Consider the following 22,487-nt stretch of genomic DNA (forward strand, 5'->3'; position numbering starts at 1 on the left):
ATGTTTGCTGGATAGTGAATGAATGCATGAATAAGCATGTTGAATAAAAATCAGTTAAAGACTTTGCAGTATTACAGTTTTTAAACGCTCCTGAGATTTTATCCAGTACTTTTTGATATCTTCAGTTCTTATTTCTCAGTGGAGATTTCCTAGTTATTTTCCATAGCTCTAATAACCAAAAAAAGAAAAACAGCACCTAATCTGTCCTGGCACTTCCAAGGAGCCAAGCATATAGCACTGAATTTGAAAGATTAGGTCCTTGATTTCCCAACAATCAGCTTTTAATAAAACTGTTATTATATTGAAAATAATAATTTTAAAAATCAGATAGTAATAGTGTGATTAAGAAGAGCAAAGTAGAATGTTGTAGGCACCTATGCTATTTGCTATCGATTGATGTTTCTCCCTCTAGATGGATAGTACACAGGCACCTTCCTTCCTCTTGGTATGCCTGTTTGTGAGTGACAATAGGCTACTGAGAGCCAGTACTGGATCTACCATGTTATTGTCCCGAGAGGTGGGCTATCTACCAAACTTGGGCAGGAACTCACTGTTGGCATTTAATACACATGTTGATGAACAAAAACTAAACCTTGATGGTGATAAATGGCTTAAGTAATTCACTTTTATTCCTGCATCACATCTGCATCTTTCTAATACAAATATTGATAGGATAAATGAAGAGGGACTAATGCAGATGGGATGATGGATCAATCAAGAAAGGGAAAGTGTTTCTGAGTACGTAATATTTGAGAATCATCTGAGTGATGTGAAAAAATGATATATTTGAAGACCTGGAAGTTGAAGGTTGAGATTTCCAGCCAGAAGAATATCATACATCAAGGTCTGGAGGACAACTAATTTAGTTTTTTCCCCCAGAGAATGGCAGTCAGCATATCTGTAAGTGAATGAGAACAAGTAAGAACATTAGCATAGCCAGTGTCCAGCCCATTCAGTTCTTCAAAGATCGTTGTCTGGAGTGTGGATGAGAAGACATTGAAGATTTCAGCAATGGAAGTTACACAATTTATTATTGTAAAAGCAGACTGTGATATTGTGTGGAGAATCTGTTATTTGGGTAAAGACAAGTGTGCAAGTTGTGATAATGAAACTGAAAACCCATAATGTGAAAGCGGAATGCAGCCTCTTGTTAGTTTCCCTGAGCACAAGGTGTCCTTCTCTGCCCTTTGTTCAAGGGCATTCACTGGCTGAAGGGTGTGATTCAGACGATATGACAAGTTTGTAATCACTGGACTCATGGGGTCATTTGCTTCTCCAATAGATACAAGTATCAGTGGCCAGTGGAATGGTTTGGGTAAGGAGAATTCTAAATCTGGGAAGAATGTACTGTCACATTCATGTATTCTCCCAGACCAACTGGATCCTACCTGGTCATCATAAATTCCCTGAAGAGTACTGCAGAACTGACAATCCAAAGGAAGATGATGTTTTTCAATGATCAAATCAGGGCTTTGGACACAAGCTGATTACGCTTCTGTCAGCCTAAATGTCAACTTTTAAGAATCAGTATTCCTAAGTCCTTGAGAAGCTTGGGGGTTTTTGGGGGGTCTTTAAGAAGTAACTGCCTGGCTCCTGGGTTTTGCAGTAAATGTCTACGTTCTTCCAGCTCCCCAATGTCAGTGATTGGTTTTCTGTGTGTCAGGCAAACAGATACAGTTTTGGGATTTTAAAACAATGCCTCCAACCAGTTTGGGGTGAATTAGGGCAATAATCATAATATGGAAAAGAAATTATGATATATTCAAATCAAGTAGCAATGAGAAAGCTGGTAAGATAGGTTATCATTAGCCTATGATTTAATTGTGCCACATAAATGAGCTGCAGTACCTCTCCATTAGTAAGCAAAGTTTCCCCTGATTCTATCTATACAAATGTGCTGTAATACCAAGGTCATATTAGAAAATGTTGAAATCTAATTTCATGAGCATGAGTGAAGACTGATCTTAGTTCAGATGCATCAACCAACGAACCTTCTGCTTTTCAGGCTCCATAATGGTGTAGGTACCAGATTTTCTTCCATCAGAAGCATAATCCTTGTTGGCCATAAGACAGAGGAACCACCACACTGCAAAGCAATGAGAACAAGTTTATATACCAAAGTAGAATCTACTCAAATTCCTCAAGAAATATTAACAGCTAAAGACAGTTCCAGGTATCAGTGTCTGTTGTGAAGTGCTTGACACACTGCTTTAACAACCATGTTTATCTCAAAAGTTTGGAAGGAGACCAGGACACTTAGTGGGCAAGTTGACACTTATGACCAAGATGGCAGCAGTCTAAGCTTGACTCCTTCTCCACTGTGAACTCTATCTCATCTTCCCTGAACCTTACTAATTTCCATCCAGAAAGAAGGGTTTTAAGTTATCTCCCTCTCATAACACTAACTAACTATAACATTCGTCATATAAAGAACAAACATTGACTCATTCTGTCACCATTCATTTGAGAACAGTTTTTGAAGCATGACTGGTCACACACTTCAATACCTTTGAAACTTTGAATAGTTTTCTACACTGATCTCTGATTTTCAGGGGTCACTCTATTTGTTCCACTGTTAATGTTTATTGTAGTCTCTTAATTTTCCTGTTTGAACATTCATTTGTGTGCCTGCAAAGTAGAGGCCAGAACTCTTCCTGCCTAATTGAGTACTAAGCACAGGAAAAAGAATAATAGCTCTTAAATGGATGCTGGGGAAAAGGTTGACCTTTTCCATCTGTGTCTCTTTCCATTTTTCTTCAGAAGGTCTAATCTCTGTTTGCTTCTGTCTCTCTCATATCTGTCACCACTTTCCAGTAAACCAAGCCTTTCCCCCATCTTCAGTCCATTTATTTTTGCACTAATTTTTCTGTTTCTAAGCCCTCAATCTCCACCCTGATTGATCAATTTCCCTTATTTCTCTTGTAGGCTAAATTAACTAGTCTACGTTTTAAATGCCTCAGGATTCATAGCAGTTAGAGTGCTCTTGTATATATGTGCCTTCTCTAAGTATATCTTACTGGAAAAACATAGGAAAACTGCCCTCAAAAAAGTGTTGGATTTTTAATTTTTTTAGGGGCTGTAGACAGATAACTTACTTAGCAAGATTATGTCACCAGACAGTAAACATGTTTGAAAGACAAGCCTGTCTGAGATATGTTAGTTGAAATTATTCATGTCAAGAATTGATTGACATAGTATCCTAATTTTGCGGATACATTGATAAAAGGAATTTGAGATTACGAAAAGACATAGAGTTTTGAAGGAGAGTCAATTTTGAATAAAATAAGCATTGTGATTCCAGTTAAAAATGCTATAACTCATTGATCAGTACAGACTAAGTTGTAAATATTCTATGTGACAAAATCGATACCAGGTACAGTGAGAACACTGATGAGTAATACCATGCCCTGGCCAAAATGTATTTTTCCAACAGACCAGTAGGCAAGCTTGCAGGGGAGCGAGCAATTATAACACATTATAATAAACTCACCCAAGAAGATGGATTGGTTTTGCATCAGAATACATGTAAATTCATTCTGTTACACACCAAACACAAATCCTTTAAATCCCCTTAGGTAATTATCTTCAGAGGAAATTGTCAGGGAGTATAGTCTCCCTTCTTAGACCTCCAGCAAATTTCTGAAATTGAGGATAAGCCCTCCTGCCACAAAGTTATTTTTAAAATTTCAACAAGCAGAAAATACTCAGTGACACCTTATTAAGCATCTCTTGTGCATTCAGTTTGAAGTTCACTGGGGACTCTGAGAATTTCTGGGTGACCTAAGTCTGCACATTTTTGCTTTAACCTTTCCTGCAAGTGGTCTTAAGAGACACAGTTTGTGTTGTTTTGTTGCACACCCTTCCAATTTCCAATACTCCCTTATATTCATTAAATATTTGACATAATTCATTCTTATGCTTAATTTTAGTGAAAATGCCTTATTCTTTTCCATCAATCAGGACTACTTTACCCGATCTGCTTCCTTACTGTACCCAGTGTGCCTGAAACAGAAAAAAATTACTTTCTTACTTTTGTTTCCATGTTTCCTCCCTTCCACTTTGCCTCCCATTATTACATTCTGTTTTACAGTGTTCATAGATCTTCTCTGGCCCACGTAAAGGTCTAGCTCCTGTTTCCACGTTCCTGCTTTGTCTTTTGCTGCTAACAGTACTATGTTCTTGAAAACAGAGTTGGTAGGTAACTCACAAAACAAAGATTCAAAATTAGAGTAATTTGAAAACTGTGAGGGCCTTCAAGATTTTAAACACTTTCAGCTATGGTATTTAATTTAGAAAGTTGAACTCAGTACATTATTTTAGGAGAGGAACTAAAATATTGAATGCCATTATCAGTAGAATATAAAATATTCCTCAGGTATCATTGGGCACTATAGCAATACTTTTCTAATACTGTTAGAATAGTTGGTAATTTTACTCAGATGGGATTTTCTAGAGAGCTGTCAGGACAACACAGAGAGAAGCTGGGATCATGATCTGAGTGGAGACAGAAAACTTCAGCCTCTGTCCTTTGAACCCCATGCATCCTCTGAAGCTGCCAATCGGGAACCTCCTAAGAGGTAGTTCCACTTCATTATTTTTCTCATGAGGACTCCGAGATTCAGAGAGACACAGTATTCGCTCCATGTGTGTGAAAGGGTTCCAAGATTGAGAATCTCACCTCACTTATCTTGTGCAATACAATGCTAAGCAACATGAAGTTTTATTCAGTTCTGAGCCTAACCTCTCCCTTTTATGCACCCTCCCGGTTGGTTGTAGACTTCAAGCTGATAAAACTCATTCAGTTTTAGAGTCAGATGGATTCAGAGCCATCTTAAAGACATGGCTTTGAAAGGAGCAGCTCTTCTAATTGCCTTTGTTATCTACTTAAGGGAGAGATGATGAACTGGGGTGATGCCCTACCATATGTTCATAACCCCATTGGAGCTTGATCAATGAGAGAAGATTCTTTTACTTCATTATATTAGAGGCATAATTTTCAACAGAGAAAAATATTTCCAGTGTTATGTATTTTTGATGTCTTGTTGAAATAGGCATAACTTATCTTTTCAGAGGAGCCATCTGGAGGTTAGTGGGATTTAATTAAGAACAATTGGCTATAATCACAGTTTGCTACTTTCCCTTGCCTGAAAACAGCCCTTTCTTTACTTTGTTGTCTTTCTCATTTCTTCCTTTTTTCTTCTTTCTTCTATTCTCTCCTCCTATATTCTCTCTCTCTCTCTCTCTCTCTCTCTCTCTCTCTCTCTCTCTCTCTCTGTTTTTCCTTTTCCTCTCATTGTATTGTGGGCTGCTTGAGTTCATAAGCTGGGGCTCACGTATCTCTGGGTTCCTGAGGTTTGTTTGCATCTGCAATTCACCTTTACCATTTTCTACCTTTATAACTGTAGAAAATTCATGAAATTCTTTGTGCTTAAGTTTCTGAAACTCTAAAATAAACATCAGTCATCTATCTATTCAAAAATATATAGCTTATAGTGTTTGGGGACACACAAAAAAGACATTATTCAAACAGTCCAACCTCTTGCCTTAACGAAGCTCCCATGATTTTGAGAGAGGCAGTAGAACAGTGCACAACATAATACCAGGTATTTTTTATGAATGTTCAAATGGAAAGCATTGTAAAGTAAAGGAATACAGGATATTGAAATGATCTGTCTAAATTATGATTCTAGGGAATTAAATTAAAAATGTTGGTTCTAAGCATTTGGCATGGTTTGAGCACATTGTAGCATCTTTCAAATATTTATTAAGGATCCATTTTAATCAAGGAGAATAAGAACATACTAATTAATATTTGTGAGATTCTAATTTGAGTTCTTGTTTTCCAACACCATCTACAAGTTCAGACCAGCCATGTGCTATGGTAAATACTTGAGAGCTACTGTTCTTAAGGACCATATCTTAACTATCTATGAAGGATTTTTTAAAAATTGTGGAGGATATGTACAAAGAAAAGAAATCGTGGATGAAATTTTTTAAATGAGCATTTTTTCATGAACTTTTGAAGCACCCCCTTGTTAACTGTGTGTTCTGGTTCTGAGCTACCTAAACTCTCTGTGACCCAATTTCCTTGTTTAGGAAGTTGGAGTAATGACAGTACTTACATCTCTTTATGGTGTGAGTGTAAGAAGGAAATACATGAGGGTGTATGAAACCTTTGCAACAGAGAAGCACCAGTACACCCTCTTTATGTGTTCTTTAATTGTTACGTTGTAGGAGAAGCCACCCAAGACCAAGTGAGTTAAGAAATTAGTCGAAGTCCACCCAAACAATGAATAGGAACAAAGAGATGCAAAGTCAGGTCCTTCTAATGGCAAAGTCCATGTGATTTCCTAAGCACAGTCCATGGAAGAGAAATGATGGCAGTAGAGAATCACTAGTATCATTTGCTTGTCACTCCACACTCCTGAAAGATGACTCTGATTATAGAATCTCAAGAGCGTATCAGAAGCCTTTTTTCTAATTGAATTTCTGAATTAGCCCTGCTCTTTTACAGTAATGTAGCCCATGCTTACTGAGAAGACACCTGTAGCTATCAGTGAGAGATTCAATCTCTGGCCTCATAAAATTAGCAAATACTTCAAGGCAAGTGTTATTAATTTGCAGCCTCAGTAATGTGTGATTTTTCACATACAGTATTCTATTTAGTACCTCTAAGCATCCCCCTCATTTGCTTTCTGGTTGTCACAGGATTTAACTTTCACTCTCTGAACCACAACCACCACCCACAAGCACATCAGGGTCTTAGCAAAGGGTTTTTTGGTACTAACCTCTTCAATTCTAACATATGGTGTTTCACTCCATTCCAGATTACTTTTGCCTTTCAGTTGTAGTTTCACTGTACTGTTTTGTCTCTGCAGATGGCAAACATACCATTCTTTCTCCATCTGGAGCTGGCACTGTGGCTATTCTTAACTTGAAAGTTCAATGAAGGGGAACACTTAGGAGGACTTGATTTCTGTCAGTCTTTACCGTTCCTGCCCACCCCATGTGTTTTATTCTAATTTGCTCTTTTCCTTTGACTTGATTCACACGTGCCCGTTTTCCAAAATCCTAGGCCTGTGTGACATTATTGCCTGAGTAGCAGCTTCCGGTCATTTCTCCATCACAACAGCCCAAAGGAAAGGCAGGGAAGGAGAAACACAGTAGAGAGACTTGCAAGGACAAGCATTTGGGGAAAACAACTGTGTCATGATCACATTCTTTGTTTATTCCAGATTAATTTGGAGTTGGTTTACTCATACAATTCTGAAATGGACAATGTAAAGCCAAGTGCAAAGTTTGCATATTTGCAAACACACTAGAATGTGTTCTGACTGTGAGGGTGTGTACTTCCTGCCTACTCATTACAGTATAATTTGCCTCAGAAAATCATCCTTGTGTAAGCTCATTGAGAAATGAGCTGCTCCGAATCTGTAGAAAGGCATGGATGCTAGAATGAGTGAGCTCCTGAAGAAATGTTCTACTCTGAGACCATTGTTTTACAATGAACAACACAAAGCTTGTGCTACCTGCCCCAAATCCAATCAACTGTGGATTGGCAGATGATCCATGGCTAAGACCCAACCAGTTCTATGTTGGGGTGATGTAATAAAACTATATTATATGTAGGATTTTTATTTTTTAAGGATCCTAGTACATATGTTTTTAAAAGTTTTTATAATGATTCAAGTGACGATAGACCGATGAAGTTGTTGTCTTCTGATGTGCTCTAGTCGATTCCCATCATGCTTCACGAACATGTGACATTATGCGAACAGGCCTCCGAGAACAGCAAGAAAGGAGAGTTCAATGGCTTCAGTCCCAGAGGATTCCTCCTGCATTTAACCAGCACCCATGATTAAATTAGAGCTCTGCTTTTATCATGTATACTTTGTAAGATTTGACTTAATAAGCATGCCCATCAACTGAAGTGCTGTTCATTGCATTCCACCAGCATGTTTGTAGATTAACAGAGAAAGTAATTGTCTCATAATCATTAATTGAGTTAATGGCAAAGCATTAACTGGATCCTCAATCTCAGAAGTCCCAACTCAGCATATTTTCATTCAGACTATTGCAAAACGGGTCATTCAGTGAGAGACTAAGTCTGATAGCCTTTCTACACTGGTCCACTGTCAGAGGCACAGCATGACAATCAAGTAAGTGCAGCCAAGTTATAACCTATTAATAAAGAGCTGTATGTAAAATACTGTGCTGGATGAGAAGACAAAACATGTCCTGGGCAGGTAAGAAACCTTGAGTCCAATGTACAAAATATTATTGCATCAGATACAGGGATACAGACTAAGCAGCACTAGATGACGTGAGCGGTGATGGCTGAAGCACTGAGTGGGGGTGAGGAAAGCACAACCAACTGGCACAGGCCTCGAAGGTAGGACACCAGTGGTTGATTTTTAATCAATTTCTCAAGTTTTGGGGCACATAGTTCCTATGGTCCAGAACCTTCTGAACAGCTACTGCAGCTGGGGGCCGATCAATGCCAGAACCTCAGGTTTGAGTGCTCACTCATCAGGACAAACTGCTCACAATTTTGGCACAACGTTAGAGATTTTTCAGTTCTCCCCCACTTCTCTGTAACCAGCAGCATATTTGCATGCATTTGGATGCAGGATCCTGGAACTTCCTTTCCCTTCCCTTCCCTTCCTTTCCCTTCCCTTTCATTCTCTTCCCTTTCCCTTTTCTTTTTTTTTCTCTTTTTTTCTTAACTCAAGTTGCAGTTCAGAATATGACTATCCACTTCACTTGCAAGATACAAGATGCTTTCTCCCAGTGTCTCACACAAATCCTGGGATACCATGGGATAAGACTGACGTTGAGGTATAAAGTTGGGAGCTGGTTGAGAAAAATCTGGGGCAAAATGATACTAAGGGACCAAAATGAAGCAATAGCCTGTGTATGGTTCTTCCACCTGGGGTGGGGGTGAAAGGGAAGGACTTCTTTGGTTTCAAAAGCAGAGTTAGGTGTTTGGGAAATTGTCAACAGTCTTTATTTCTGCCTCTCTCTGCACAAGATGGAAACAGAGTTGATGCCACAGCTTGTTCCTGGAAATTCCACAGACTGAGAGTAAGAATCACAATTATCATCTTCCCATAGATGACTGATATGAATATTACCAGTGCAAAACTCCAGAAACAGAGCTGTGTGGCTTCCTGGTTAATCTCATGAAAATTTGCTGCCAGAGATCTTCAATACAAACAAAACTTCCTGGGTTGAGTATTTGGCATCATGGTGAGGAGTTCCAGCTCATACTCTCCACTCCTGATTCCAGCTTCTGGATAGCAATGAGCCCAGAGACACAGCATGTGATGACGCAAGTATTGGGTTCCCGTCCTCTTAAGAGAGACCAAGACTGAGTTGCTTGCCCCTGGGATTGGCTTGAACCAACCCTTGGTATTTGAAGACTGCTTTGACATTTGAAGAATGATTCAGCAAATGAAAGATCTCTCTTTGTCTATCTGAATCTCTTTGCTTTTCAAATAAATAAGTTTAAAAATCTTTATTGAGTGTAATTTCTTTCATGATTCTGTGCCTGAAGTTCATTTAGACCCTTGGATCTGTAAAGTTAGAGTTTTTACGAAATTTGGAAAAAACCTCAACCATTATTTCTTCAAGTGTTATTTTTTTGCTTCTGCTTTTCCCTTGTCTTCAGGGACTGAAGGTAAATGCATACACGGTTCTTGAAGCTGTTCTACAGCTCAGTGTTATTCTATTTCACTTTCCTTACACTTCTGTGTTAGATGTTAAATCGTGTCTACCATCATGTCATCACATCGACTAAGACTTTTTTGCACTATGTCTAACAATTGTTGGTCCCATCTGGTGTATTTTCTTGTCACTCACAGAAACTTCAACTTCTGGAAGTTCAATTTGCATTTTAAAAGACAGCTTCATAATCTTTTCTGAGTACTGGTTTATCTGAATTTATGGAATATGTTCTTAATAATTGGTTAAATGTCATTGCATACTAATTGTCACATCTGTGTCAGTTCTCGTTGATTTAGATGGAATAATTTCTCTTTTCCATATGGGCAAAAAGTCCTACTTTTCTAAATAGTTTTAATCATTTTATTTAATGCAAAAATTCTGACTTTCACCTTGTGGGCTTTCTAGAGCTATGAGTTTGACATTTTTGGGTATCTACTCCTATAAAATTCTTGAGCTTTGTTCTGGGGCTCAGAATAGACATTGCAAAGTTTCTACCTCTTCAGCCCAACAAATGTGCCTAACTCCAGGCTTTCTGTGTCTGCATATGAGCTGGGATAGCTGTCAAGATAATAGACTAGTGTAATTACAGGCAAATTCACCTATGCGACCTCTTTGACATCCTTGTCCTTCTGCTTCTTGGGCACTGCCTTTCTTGTAGCCTTGGCTGTGCCATTTGTGCTTTCTCATGGTCAAAACAAAATGTCAGAATGACTGAACCTTAATTTTCTTTCCAACCTAAAATTCTGTCTGTCATGGTCATTATTTGAGAGAAGATTGTAAGTGTTTTTCTACTAATTCCTCTGTTCTCATGTTCAGAATATTGTTGCAACAGACTGTCTCCTTCCTCTGGACCAGATGTAATGCCAATAGCATTTCACATAAACATTGCAATCACTTCTTTATTACAACTGCTTTATTAAAATGTGTCCACACACTGTTGAAAACTCAGAAGTCAATACAGTGTTTGTTATCTAGAAAATGTCACTTGAACATTGATTTAAATGAAACAAAAATTCTCAGAAACCCCAAATTTTGGTTTTAGATTTTCTTTAAAATGTGTGGGTATTCATTTTAATGCTAGCATTTGTGAGGCTTTCCAGACACATTTGATTTTAATGTGTATATACATATATATATATATATATATATATATATATATATATATATATATGGTAATATATGTGTGTATATATATATGTGTATTTCATCTACTATAGGCAAGGTAAAAAAATAATACATTTCTATCCTACCTCATGGAGTTCAAACTCATGAGAGAGTAAAACAAATACCATCTGAACATGTCAAGGAAACACTGTTTTTAAATATATTTTGAGTTGAACATTTGAAATGTACATACTCATAAAGCATTTGCTTGTTATGTTTTATTTCTTATTGTTATTTTTAAATTTTTATTTTTAAACTCTCAGAATTTTATTTTACAGAGTACAAGATACTTGGATGACCTTTTTCTGATTAAAATATTGAACTCTGGACTACATGCCATTATTTCTCAAATCTTATTTGTAACACTAAAATCTGAAGAAAACAGAAGGAAAACATTAAAAAAAAAACACCAATTCTATGCCAAGCTAACAAACAAATAAAAAAGAGTTCTATTTGTATCTTGAGATAAAAAATATTCACTGGTTTTTGCCTCACTGAAAATCCAGAGTCCCACTAAACTAACCGATTTCAAATGACTTAATTAAAGAACCTTTTTTTTTTTTTTAATGTTGAGTAGTAGAGCAGGCAAAGCTAAGCTTAAGTCTGAAAATTGGGTGGTAAAGATTAAAGTACAATCATTTCTTTCTTTTTTTTTTAATGGATTTTGTGTAGTTTAACAAGTCCTGCTTTTGTCTTTCAGGACCTCACAAAGTGATGGCTTTAAACCACCGTGACTTGTTCATGGAAACAGAACTGCTTTGGGACCCTCAAATAGCATCCAGACAGTTACTTCTCATCTTACACTGCAAATGAGACGATGAGCCCAGAAATGGCTCAGACAGAGAAGAGATACCACCGCTAAAACTGAAACCAGGTGGGCAAGTTCTTAATTAAGTGGTTTTAGTTTGCTTCTTTTTTTTAAGTATTTCTATTTGTTTGCTTTTGGCTTTTGTGATTATAGAAAAGGAAGGAAGGAAAGTAAGACTTAAAAGAATGCAGTTACTTTCAAAGTTTTTCTTTGGATCTTCATTTATGGAACAGGGAGCTTATTTTATGTGTAATAGTACTACATATTTCAAAAAATGATTACAAATCATTTTTACATTCTTCATAAAATATTTGCACACTTCGTTTTCATTGGTTCTATAGTTTCTTATTGAATCAAGTGCCATCATTTATCATACTGAACCATAAACTAACTTTCATTTTTGTGGCTTAAAATGATGAGCATTAACCATTTCATATAATAGAAACTTTAAGCATCCATTCTAAGTTATAGGACACTTAACAGTGTCCTAAAGGTTAATATATCAGCACTAGATCTCCTGAGGGAAGGTGACATTTGACTCCTCCAGGTTTGCTGAGAACGCTGTGCATGTGCCAATGTGTTCTAGGAAACAGGAAGCCTGGCTGTTGTGTCCCAGGATGGTTGGCACAAGGCAGTCATGCCCCTTACTTATCACCCCTGCTATTACCAGAATCATGGCAAAGGGATTTTTCCAAGGAACCCAACATTCTTAATGCCTGTGTTCAGGGAAGACACCTATTTTCTGGGGCCCTGGTCAGAAAGAGGTGGTGGCTCCTCTAACTTGCTGTGTCTCTGGTCTTTGGAATTGCAAGGAGAGAGCAGCCTGCCAGCTATTCTGCTGCCTTAAGATCTTTGAATGTGCAGTTTGCTACATAAACATTGGGGTTTATATTCCAAGGCAAAAATAACCCCTTGGCTTTTTAAAAAAACTGCAAGTGTGAACATCCCCAACCTAATGTTCAAAATAAAAAATGGTCCAAAATTTGAAACATTGTGAACACAGATAAGATGTGACCAGGGGAAATTCACCATGAAACATGGTTTCCTGCATAAAATTGTTGAAAAGACTGCTTGCCTTTGTGTTATGTGTTCAGGAAGTACAAGAAATATAAATGAATGCCATATTTAGATTGGGTTTTCACCTCTAAGATACCAAATTATAGATGAGGATCTTTCAGAAAGTTCTTGAAAAATGCATATTACGAAAAGACTGTGTGGACTTAAAAACTGTTTGCACCAAGATAAATTTATTTTTAAACTCCAGTTTCCATGAACTTTTTATATTACCCTCCTGTCTGAATTCAGCAGTATTGGGGAGTTTTTTGTTATTAGTTTGCCTTTAAACTAGGGGTAGTAGTCATGAGAACAGTATAAATTATTCTGAATTTTCACTACTTACATCAGCAGATGTTGACTTAATCACAATCACTGTGTACATGTCAGTTTTCTAGATCCAGGGAATTATGCAATGGAAAGAAACCATTGGAACAAGTCATAAGCAAGGCTAAATTAGCTGCATTGTTTGGCAAGATTGGCAGTTACATGCAATGATGGAAAGAAGTAAGGGGTTGGAATAATAACTTCTGAGGTTGAATTGGCCTCTGTCAATTAGAAAAGGCATGTTTCACTATTGCTGAAGGAGTGTACTATTGCAATAATTTGGAGGATAACAGTGCAGGGGGCAGTGAAGTGGAGGTGGAAATCCCTGTGCTATAGAATTATACCAAGAAAAATAATAAAAATGAAAATAAAATAAAATTCTGCAGAAAAAAAGAACATGTACATTTCCTTGCATATTTCCAATGTTTTTATCCTTGAATCTGGTATGTCTGGCATAATTCCTGAGATCATGAATGTAAAGTACCTGACACATTAGAGAAGCACCATAAATGCTGGTGACACGGAATACAGTACGTTGCTGTGACAGCACATTGATCTGAATGAAAGCTAACCCAACTGGATTAATTTTTGAAATTTGGTGATCCATTTTCTTCATTTGGTAAATTAATGGTAAGTGCACTAATAGTTGTAAAATCAAAGTAGATAATGTATATGTCTGTTTTAACTACAACATATATAAAACGAGGGTTAAGTGAGTGGTTTATGCTGTCGGATTATGCTGTTTACTTTTGTCAAGCATTTGGTATTCAGCCACATAGTTCTTTTTGCTTTTAGCTGTGTACTCCAATGTACTTTTCAAATTCCAGCTTCTTGTCAAAAAAAGCATGGTGTGTCACTTGAATCTGCTGCTCTTTTCAGTGTCTTCACAGCTGCAGGTTGATTTTTTTATTTAATTTTATTTTATGACACAGTTTCATAGGCTCTGGGATTCCCCCAACCCCTCTCTATGCCCTCCCCCCATGATGGATTCCTCCACACTGTTGCAGTAGGACAGTTCAAATCCAGTCATGATTCCTTCTTTGTAAGCATGTACCATGCATAGAGTCCAGCATGATTTTTTTTGTATATGTTACAAAGATACGTAATAATAGATATTAATCCTTTAAGGCGCTGTTTCTAGTAACAATGTCTCAATGCTTGCTTTCTGAATCCACAGTTTCTTTGGCATGCTATATGAAAACATTTGTTTTCACTGGATGAGCCCTGGACCTTGAAAACCAAAACAAAAGCTTCATATACATATTCATGCATGTATGTTTATGATTGTGTTATGTGTGTCCACAGTGAAGGCTAGATGGTGCACAGTTAATGGTTCTGCTCAGGGCCTAATTTGATATCTCTGAGCAGCAAAGAAACTGACTTGTCTCTTTGGAAAGATATAGTGTCACAATCTACCCACTTGGTTTCCTTCCTTCTTTCGCTGATCCTATTCTTGTTATATTGGAATTGAATCTCTTAATAAGGCAGCAGCGTTTAGACTTCAGAAATAATTTTAAAGATTATTTAAAAGAAAAAATGTCAGAGGTGAAAGGAGAATAAGAGAAAGGGAGGAGAGAGAGAATATCCATCTGCTGACTCACTCCCCAAATGGATTCAACAGGCCAAAGCAAGGATCCAGGAACTCTGTTTTGGCCCTCCTAGTGGATAGTGGGGAACCCAGCACTTAGGAAATCATATTTTCTTCTCAGGCACTTTATCAGGAACCTGGATCAGAAGCAGAGAAGTTAGTGCCCCAGCCGGCAGTCAGATATGAGATGTTGGTGTGGCACACACTGCTTAACATGCTGCAATAAGATGCTGGCCCCACATCTGTGCTTCGACTCCTTCTGCTTTGCAGAAAACAAGGCTAATGTAGTTGGTTCTGGGAGAAGTCATGGAAAACAAGCCTGCAGTTTTACATTTTGTGCAAAGATTGAATTTTTGCCTCAAGGTAGTGGACATCCCATTGATGCTAGTGGATAGTGTTATTGTACCCTGGTGTGCAATGCATTACTCTTACTTGAATTTCTATCTATGAATAATGTCAGGAGTTACAGGACAAGACCAAGTCATTACAAGATTAAGTAGGCACTGTATTAATCTATATGAATATAATAGTAATTAGATAATTGTAGAGTGTGATAGCTACTTCGGACAATAGAGGAGGCCTTAAAAGCAGAAGATGATAGACCTAATGCAATTAATTACTAATATGATGCCTGCTCTGAAAACCAGAGAGCCATTATAATAGCTTTAAAAAGATCATTATCTCCTATTACCATAGGGCAGTGTGTTGCAAGATACTACTTGTTATTTTGGCACCTAATCTAATCATCCAATATTGCCTTCATGCAAACGATCGGAGTTAAGTCCCGGCAGAGACCAACAAGAAAATTTCTTCAGAAATTGATAGTCTGTATTTCAAAGGGTCACAGAACATAGTTAGAGACAAGGAAGAAAAGAACACACGGGAATGTGACTTGAAGGTGTTGTATCCAAGAACGTGGACTCTAATGAAATGATGATTGGCACTCACTGACAAGTGAGCATCAGCCTGTGGTTTGGGGGTTTGGTATTGTGGGGATGACATTTAAAACTATCCGTAGTAGCCTTTTGCATATGGCTCCAACCCTGGGATTTTTAAGAGTTAATGGTAATCAAATGCATTTGGAAGGCTTTGAGAGATAAGAATAATAGACGGCATTTATTGTGTGATTTGAGAGTATACCACTGAACTATTCATAGAATCCCCAGAGCACATATTTAGTATTAGGACAGCAGGGAATGCACTTGTGATGAGTCTCAAAATACTGCGCCTTTGAGATGCACCACATTGGCTCTCTTATGCAGGTTGTTGTTGAGTATGGTGATCCTATCGTGAAATTAAATGTCACATTGTCTCAGATTGCAGAATGCTGTAATAGCAGAGGCCAGGCTGAGACTTAACAATCATCCATGAACAAGATATCTGTGTTAGGTAGAAAGTAGAATTAACCTGTGTGTGTGAAAGGGGCAATGGGAAAAGACTAAAGCTTCCTGTAGCTCAGTATTTTACACATCAAAGTTCTGCCAGTAACCCAGTGACCTTGTTGGTGCTTCCAATCATCAAGCTCTAGATACACCTCAGGAGTATCTTCCTGGGTCTGGCACCAACACACTTATCCATTTTGGTGATACTGGGCAACAACCTTGAAAGAAATATCAAAATGTTCGTTATCTAGAGGCAAGAAGAAGGAGGCAAAAAGAAGTGGACACCATACTGAAACACCAGTCTAGATTTGATGGGGCATGTTCTCTCTCCAACCCATTTGAAGGGGTGCCCATCTGCCCTCTCTGAAATGTTGATACATTAACTTTCCTACAATGCCTATGGCTACAGAAAGATAAAATTTTATTTAAACCTTATGTGCTAATAGGTATATAGATATAGATATGGAGGGGCAGAGAAAGTACATGGCCCATAAACCTGCAGGAATCTATGACTTCGGCTGATAGGCATTCCTGGGGACAGAGAGATACTCACCCAGGTATTACTTGGCTTTCAAAATCAGAAGAAATACAGACATGTGGGATAAAGATGACATCAGCCAGCAAAACTGAAAATAATACAACTTCATCTGGTTTCCAGGTCAAACTTAGTTCATAATTCCATACCCCTTTGTATAAAAGAAGGCAGGGTCCTCTTAAGAAACGATTGTTTATTGTTAGTTGTGAACTACGTCTGTGATTATGGAGTGGACTGAAAGTATGTCTTTTCAAAAATTAAGCCAAAAAGGAAGGAACGAAGGGGATTGAAGGAGGTAAAAGGGGATGTAGGGGATATGGTAATTTTTATGATTGTACTTATGAAATCTGATGTCTTTAAGTTAATAGAAACATTTTAAAGATAAAGGATCCTACATTCCATCCATTACATGTAACAGTGTATTTTTCAAACATTTCCAACTAAAACAAAACAAAACCACAACTTTTTCCTGGGTAAATATGCACTGGGCAGTGGATTTGAAGATAGTTACATAACAGATCTAAACTGACAGTGACCATAGGAAAAACAAAATACAATTTTAGTCCTCTTTTTAAAGTAGGGAGAATCTGTAAGCTGTGTGGTAAATTATACGGGCTCTGATCCTTGTCAAAATAGATGTAATCAGTTCACATATTCTTACTATGCTTGGTTTCTCTCATCATATCCTGTATTAATTTATCCATAATAATTGAAATATATAATGGCCATATGACAGGAATAAACACTTGGAGCCCCCTGCGTTAAAACTGTCTCATAATAGTGAATGCCCAGCAATGACTAATCCCTGGAGGACTGATTTAGCACTAAGCACCTGTAGATAACAGGTCTTTCAATCAACCATGGCCTTTAATCTTCTCTGTGATGCACAGTTTCTGTCTGCAAAGCCAACATCTCACCTGAACACCCATACTCACTCCTTAGGGAAAAATGTCCTGAAATAAGATGAGAGGGGAGTTAGCACTCTTACAGGCAGGCTTGAACTAGCAAGCTTGGATGTTGATGCATAAATGCGCTAGCCTTTCATTGTTTGAAGGAAACATCCTGAAACTTATTATACAGTATGTTCTCCAAATGACTTATCTCTAATACCTCATATTAGCTCAATAGCCGAAAGTTTATTGGCATTTTCTTTTTCCTGGTCCTACCTTTTCCTCTATTTCATTTTAAATTCCTGACATCATTTCTCAAATAAAATGTATGATTTCATGTCCTGGTTTCAGACTGTGCTTGTGGTAAAACTCTCACATCTTTGTATACAGTGCTGCCATGAAAGATGTAATAGCTCCCTGATGTTATGGTCTCTCATATTCCTCCCCTAGTTCCACAAGTTCTGAACCATCAGGGTCCGTAGATGGTAGGAATCTACCGAACATCAATCAAGTGAACTCTTTGTTGTAGTGACTGTGCACAGTTGACTGGACACACGTTATATGCGACAAATAAGGAAGCTTTTTTTTTTCTTCAATACCACTTAAGAGGACAAAATCCAGACAGCCTTTGCAAAGCAAAAAATGCGGGGACATGTGGGGTTCAGCTATCTAGGCCTCTACTCATGGAGCCTGATTCACGGACTGCAAGCAACCCAGATTGACGCTCAGACGAATCACCAGTGGATGTACAAGTTGATCTCTTCCAATATTGGAAGGGCTAGTCATTTTTTTTTTCTGTAAGAATGTATGCCTCTTCCACATATGGAAATGCAGAGCAGTAAAATGTCATTGACATCACTTACTGATTGATGAATGATAAAAAAAAAACAAGATGGAGGTGAACTCAGATGAACTGCCCTTATTGCTTTCTGAGGGACCATTGTAAGAGACCTTGTTTCCATTGGGTCTGACGGGTAACTTGCATGTCCCAAGAACTGACTGTATTGTTTATTGATTTGTAGCTGTCTCATAAATGAACTTTCTTGTATATGCTTTCTATGTTCCTTTCTTCTCACTTCATGGTCCACTCTTCTGATGAATTTTGCCATTGGATTTGTGTTTACTGGAATCTGGACTAACTCAATGTCTTCTTTATTGAGCACACCAAGCTTCAAGGAGTTTTATTCTGTATAACTTCTTCCCCACTTCTGAACAGGAGAAAAATGCATACCTCAGTCATTTAAAATCAGAGCAGAAGACTAGCTGAACACCTCATAGCTTTATAACACTTACAACACATTATGACACTTTATAGCTTTAAGGAAAAATCATGTTTCATATCTGATCTTGGAGTAATGTTGATTTAGTGCCACCAAAGTACAATTGGAACATGAAAAGCAACCTGGCATGTTATGGGGCTCAGAAACTATGGTTCATTTCCTTTTATGAGTAAAAGTATCATAACTTTAAATATTACTAATTTTTAATACTAGAATCATAGTTATGCTCATAGTCCTGATAATGAATTTTGAAATTAAATTACAGATTTAATTTTACATTCTATAATATGAGATAACAATATTTGATTCTGGCTTGATCTTTTTTTTTTTTTTTAAAGATTTTTTATTATTATTGGAAAGCCGGATATACAGAGAGGAGGAGAGACAGAGAGGAAGATCTTCCATCCGATGCTTCACTCCCCAAGTGAGCCGCAACGGGTCGGTACGCGCCAATCCGATGCCGGGACCAGGAACCTCTTCCGGGTCTCCCATGCGGGTGCAGGGTCCCAAAGCTTTGGGCCGTCCTCGACTGCTTTCCCAGGCCACAAGCAGGGAGCTGGATGGGAAGTGGAGCTGCCGGGATTAGAACCGGCGCCCATATGGGATCCCGGGGCTTTCAAGGCGAGGACTTTAGCCGCTAGGCCACGCCGCCGGGCCCGTGGCTTGATCTTTTTCAGAGATTAATTTTGATACTCAATCCTTTGCAAATGTCCAGCATTAATTTTGAAAACACCTTCAAAAACCTACTGTCATTTTTTAAAGTCTCTTAATGGTATTTTTGAAGGATATAATCCTGGAGAATATAGTTATCTAGTGATATTTATGGTAGTAATAAAACAATGATTAGAATATATTGAATACTTAGTTTAATATAGGACTCTAAAGACTGCTTTATTTTTATTTTATTTTAAACTCTATTAATATAAAGACACCAGATTTCATGTATTTTAATAGGTACAGGATTTATTTATTTATTGGAAAGGTAGAGAGACAGAGGGAAGGAAAGAAAGTTAGATAAAGATAATTCTGTCTGCTAGTTCATTCCCCAGATGGCCAGAACAGCTTGAGCTACCCTGGCCCAAAATCAGACACCAGAAGCTTCATCTGGCTCTGCCTTGTGGGTGGCAGGGACCAAAGTACTTCAACCGTTTGCTGTTGCTGTCCTAGTGCATCACCTGGGAGCTGCATTGAAAGTCAAGACAGGCTGATGGAATTATAAATTGTTATGAGGGACTATAGTATTGTAAAGATACGGGGGAAATCAGTCGAGGGTAGGATTTGGGCGAGGGGCCCAGATCCTACGTAATTGTACCATAAAATTTAAATAAAAATCTCTTCAAAAAGAAAGAAAGAAAGAAGGAAAGAAAGAGAGAAAGAAAGAAAGAGAGAAAGAAAGAAAGAAAGAAAGAAAGAAAGAAAGAAAGAAAGAAAGAAAGAAAGAAAGAAAGTAAGTCAAGCAGCCAGAAATTGAACTGGGATGCCTATAGGATGCTGGTTGTGCAAGTAGCAGCATCATCTGCTATGTACCATGATGCCAGCCCCTAATGAGCACTTCAAATGCAGAGGAAATTTGGATTGGTGATAATATCTTCAATGGCATATCCACTCATCAATGAGGAGTTAAAGGACAGAGAGACTCGTAAGTTGTTCAGTGTTACCTGCCGTTGTGATGATATTAGGTATGATTTCATGTCGCGTCGCAGAGATTTTGTTCTTCATGATAGTAAGTCATTTTCAAATCTTCATTCACTGTCAGACACTGTCCTGTAATGCCTTACGGGTTCTAAGTCCCAGCAACAACCAAAAAGAGCTTAGTATAATGACTCCTGTTTGAAAAGCCCAAGACAAGAGGCTAAGTAATGCGACCAAAGTACAAAGCTAGAACGGGAACGCATAGGGGTCAATAAACCTGGCCCTGAAGATTGTTTTAAAGTAATTGTCCACTTTCTCCACTCCCAGCGAGATATGGCATCTATCTTTAAGCATTGTTGTAATCCACTGATATAGCAAATTAATAGGACAGGTGAATATAAGATGCATTTCTGATGATGATCTCAGTCTTCCATAATGTTTTGTTTTTGAAAATCATAATGTCTTCATACAGATTTTTGAGTAGAGGCACAGTGACATCAGATAATACCTCTCCAGTGGGCCCCACTAAGTTAGCAGCCGTATAGAGAGAATGGCTTCATTACAAACTTATTTTTCAAATCTGAGTGTTCCATATGCCGTAGATATAGGAGATGTCATGACCTTGATGCTCCTCTGGAGAACAAAGACCCTGGAAAAAACTGTATCTCTTTGTGGCACTAAAGCTTGGATGAAAGGAATGCAGCTTTAAGCTGTACTTTGTTTTTTTTTCCAGAGCTCCCCACATCCTTGTAAAAATAGATGCTTCTTAGTCCTCATTTTATCAAAGGTGTTATTGGCTTATTTGGATCTCTCTGGTGACAGGAAGTGCCTTAAAATGTCAGTTCATTGTATCTGGTTTACTTATTTTATCAATCTTTATCCTACATGAAAAGGTGTACAATCAAATATTTTATGCAACTGAAGAGATATTTAGCATGACAGCCAACACTTCTGGTGCTTACACATTCTTGGAATTTGTATAGCAGCACAAATGAACTCCATATAACAAAGAAGTTGCTAATTTTTATAGACCTCATTATAGATTAAAATTTAATTTTTGCCCATAGAAATTCAATTGTCCTGGTTTTATTTGTAGAAAAAATTAACCTGTCTACTTTCAAATGTTTTTGAAATTTTGTGAAAAACAAACTGACTCTGTGTGTTTGAGTCTGTTTCTGCCATCCTGTTGTGTCCTCTGTTTTCAGGATTCGGAATCTTGAGAGCTGTAGTTAACTAGCAGGTCTTCACATAAGGTAGTTTGGGTCCTCCATCTTTACTCATCTTCTTTCAAAATGACTTGCATCCAATTCCTCTGCTGTTTCCACATGTCTTTCTTAGGATTTCTATTGGAACTGTCTTCCATTTGAAAACATTTTTTTGGAGCAGAGTTACACCTGAGTATAATCTCTGATTAATTAGGTGATGCTCCCTTCATCAATGTCTTGGAGCTGCCATTACACAGATGTCACACATGTATTGTTATATTCACGTGAAAGTGCTTTACATTTTTGGTACTATTACAAAGGGCGCTTTTTACTACATTTTGCCTATCGAGTGACCACCTTGGATTCTTGCTGGGAATCTTGTGAAGAGTCCTACCTTTACCACTTTTCTTTCTCTCTCTCTCTCTCCATCTCTCTCTCTCTCTTTTATTCTTCCCCCCTTTCTCCTTCCTTGTTACTTCCCTTGCTTCTTTTTCTCTTTTTTAAAATATTTTATGTCTCACAAATATCTATCCAAGCATTCCTATATGCCAGAGACCTCGTTCTAAGAACAAAACAGCAATAAATTTTTAAAAAGAGGGAACATTTGGCTTCATGTAGTCTTTGGGCGTTAGTTACATATAAGCAACACACGATGGCAATAAATATTATCAGTAAAAATAATCACAAAATTGTGTTCAAAGCACATATATAGAGGACAGTGAATAGCTAAGTAGTGTAGCCCAACCTGTCCCACTTTTAAAGTGGAGTTCACACTTGAAGGAATGAGCTGTGAAGTGGCTTATGAGAGAATTGTGGCTGAGGAAGCAGTGTCTCCACCCGTTGGTCTAGTTGGTATTGAGAACTTGAATAGCTCTCTTGCTACTGTTTTTGTGAAAG

This window comes from Ochotona princeps, chromosome 9 (genome assembly GCF_030435755.1).
Source record: "Ochotona princeps isolate mOchPri1 chromosome 9, mOchPri1.hap1, whole genome shotgun sequence".
NCBI classification, from domain to species: Eukaryota; Metazoa; Chordata; class Mammalia; order Lagomorpha; family Ochotonidae; genus Ochotona; species Ochotona princeps.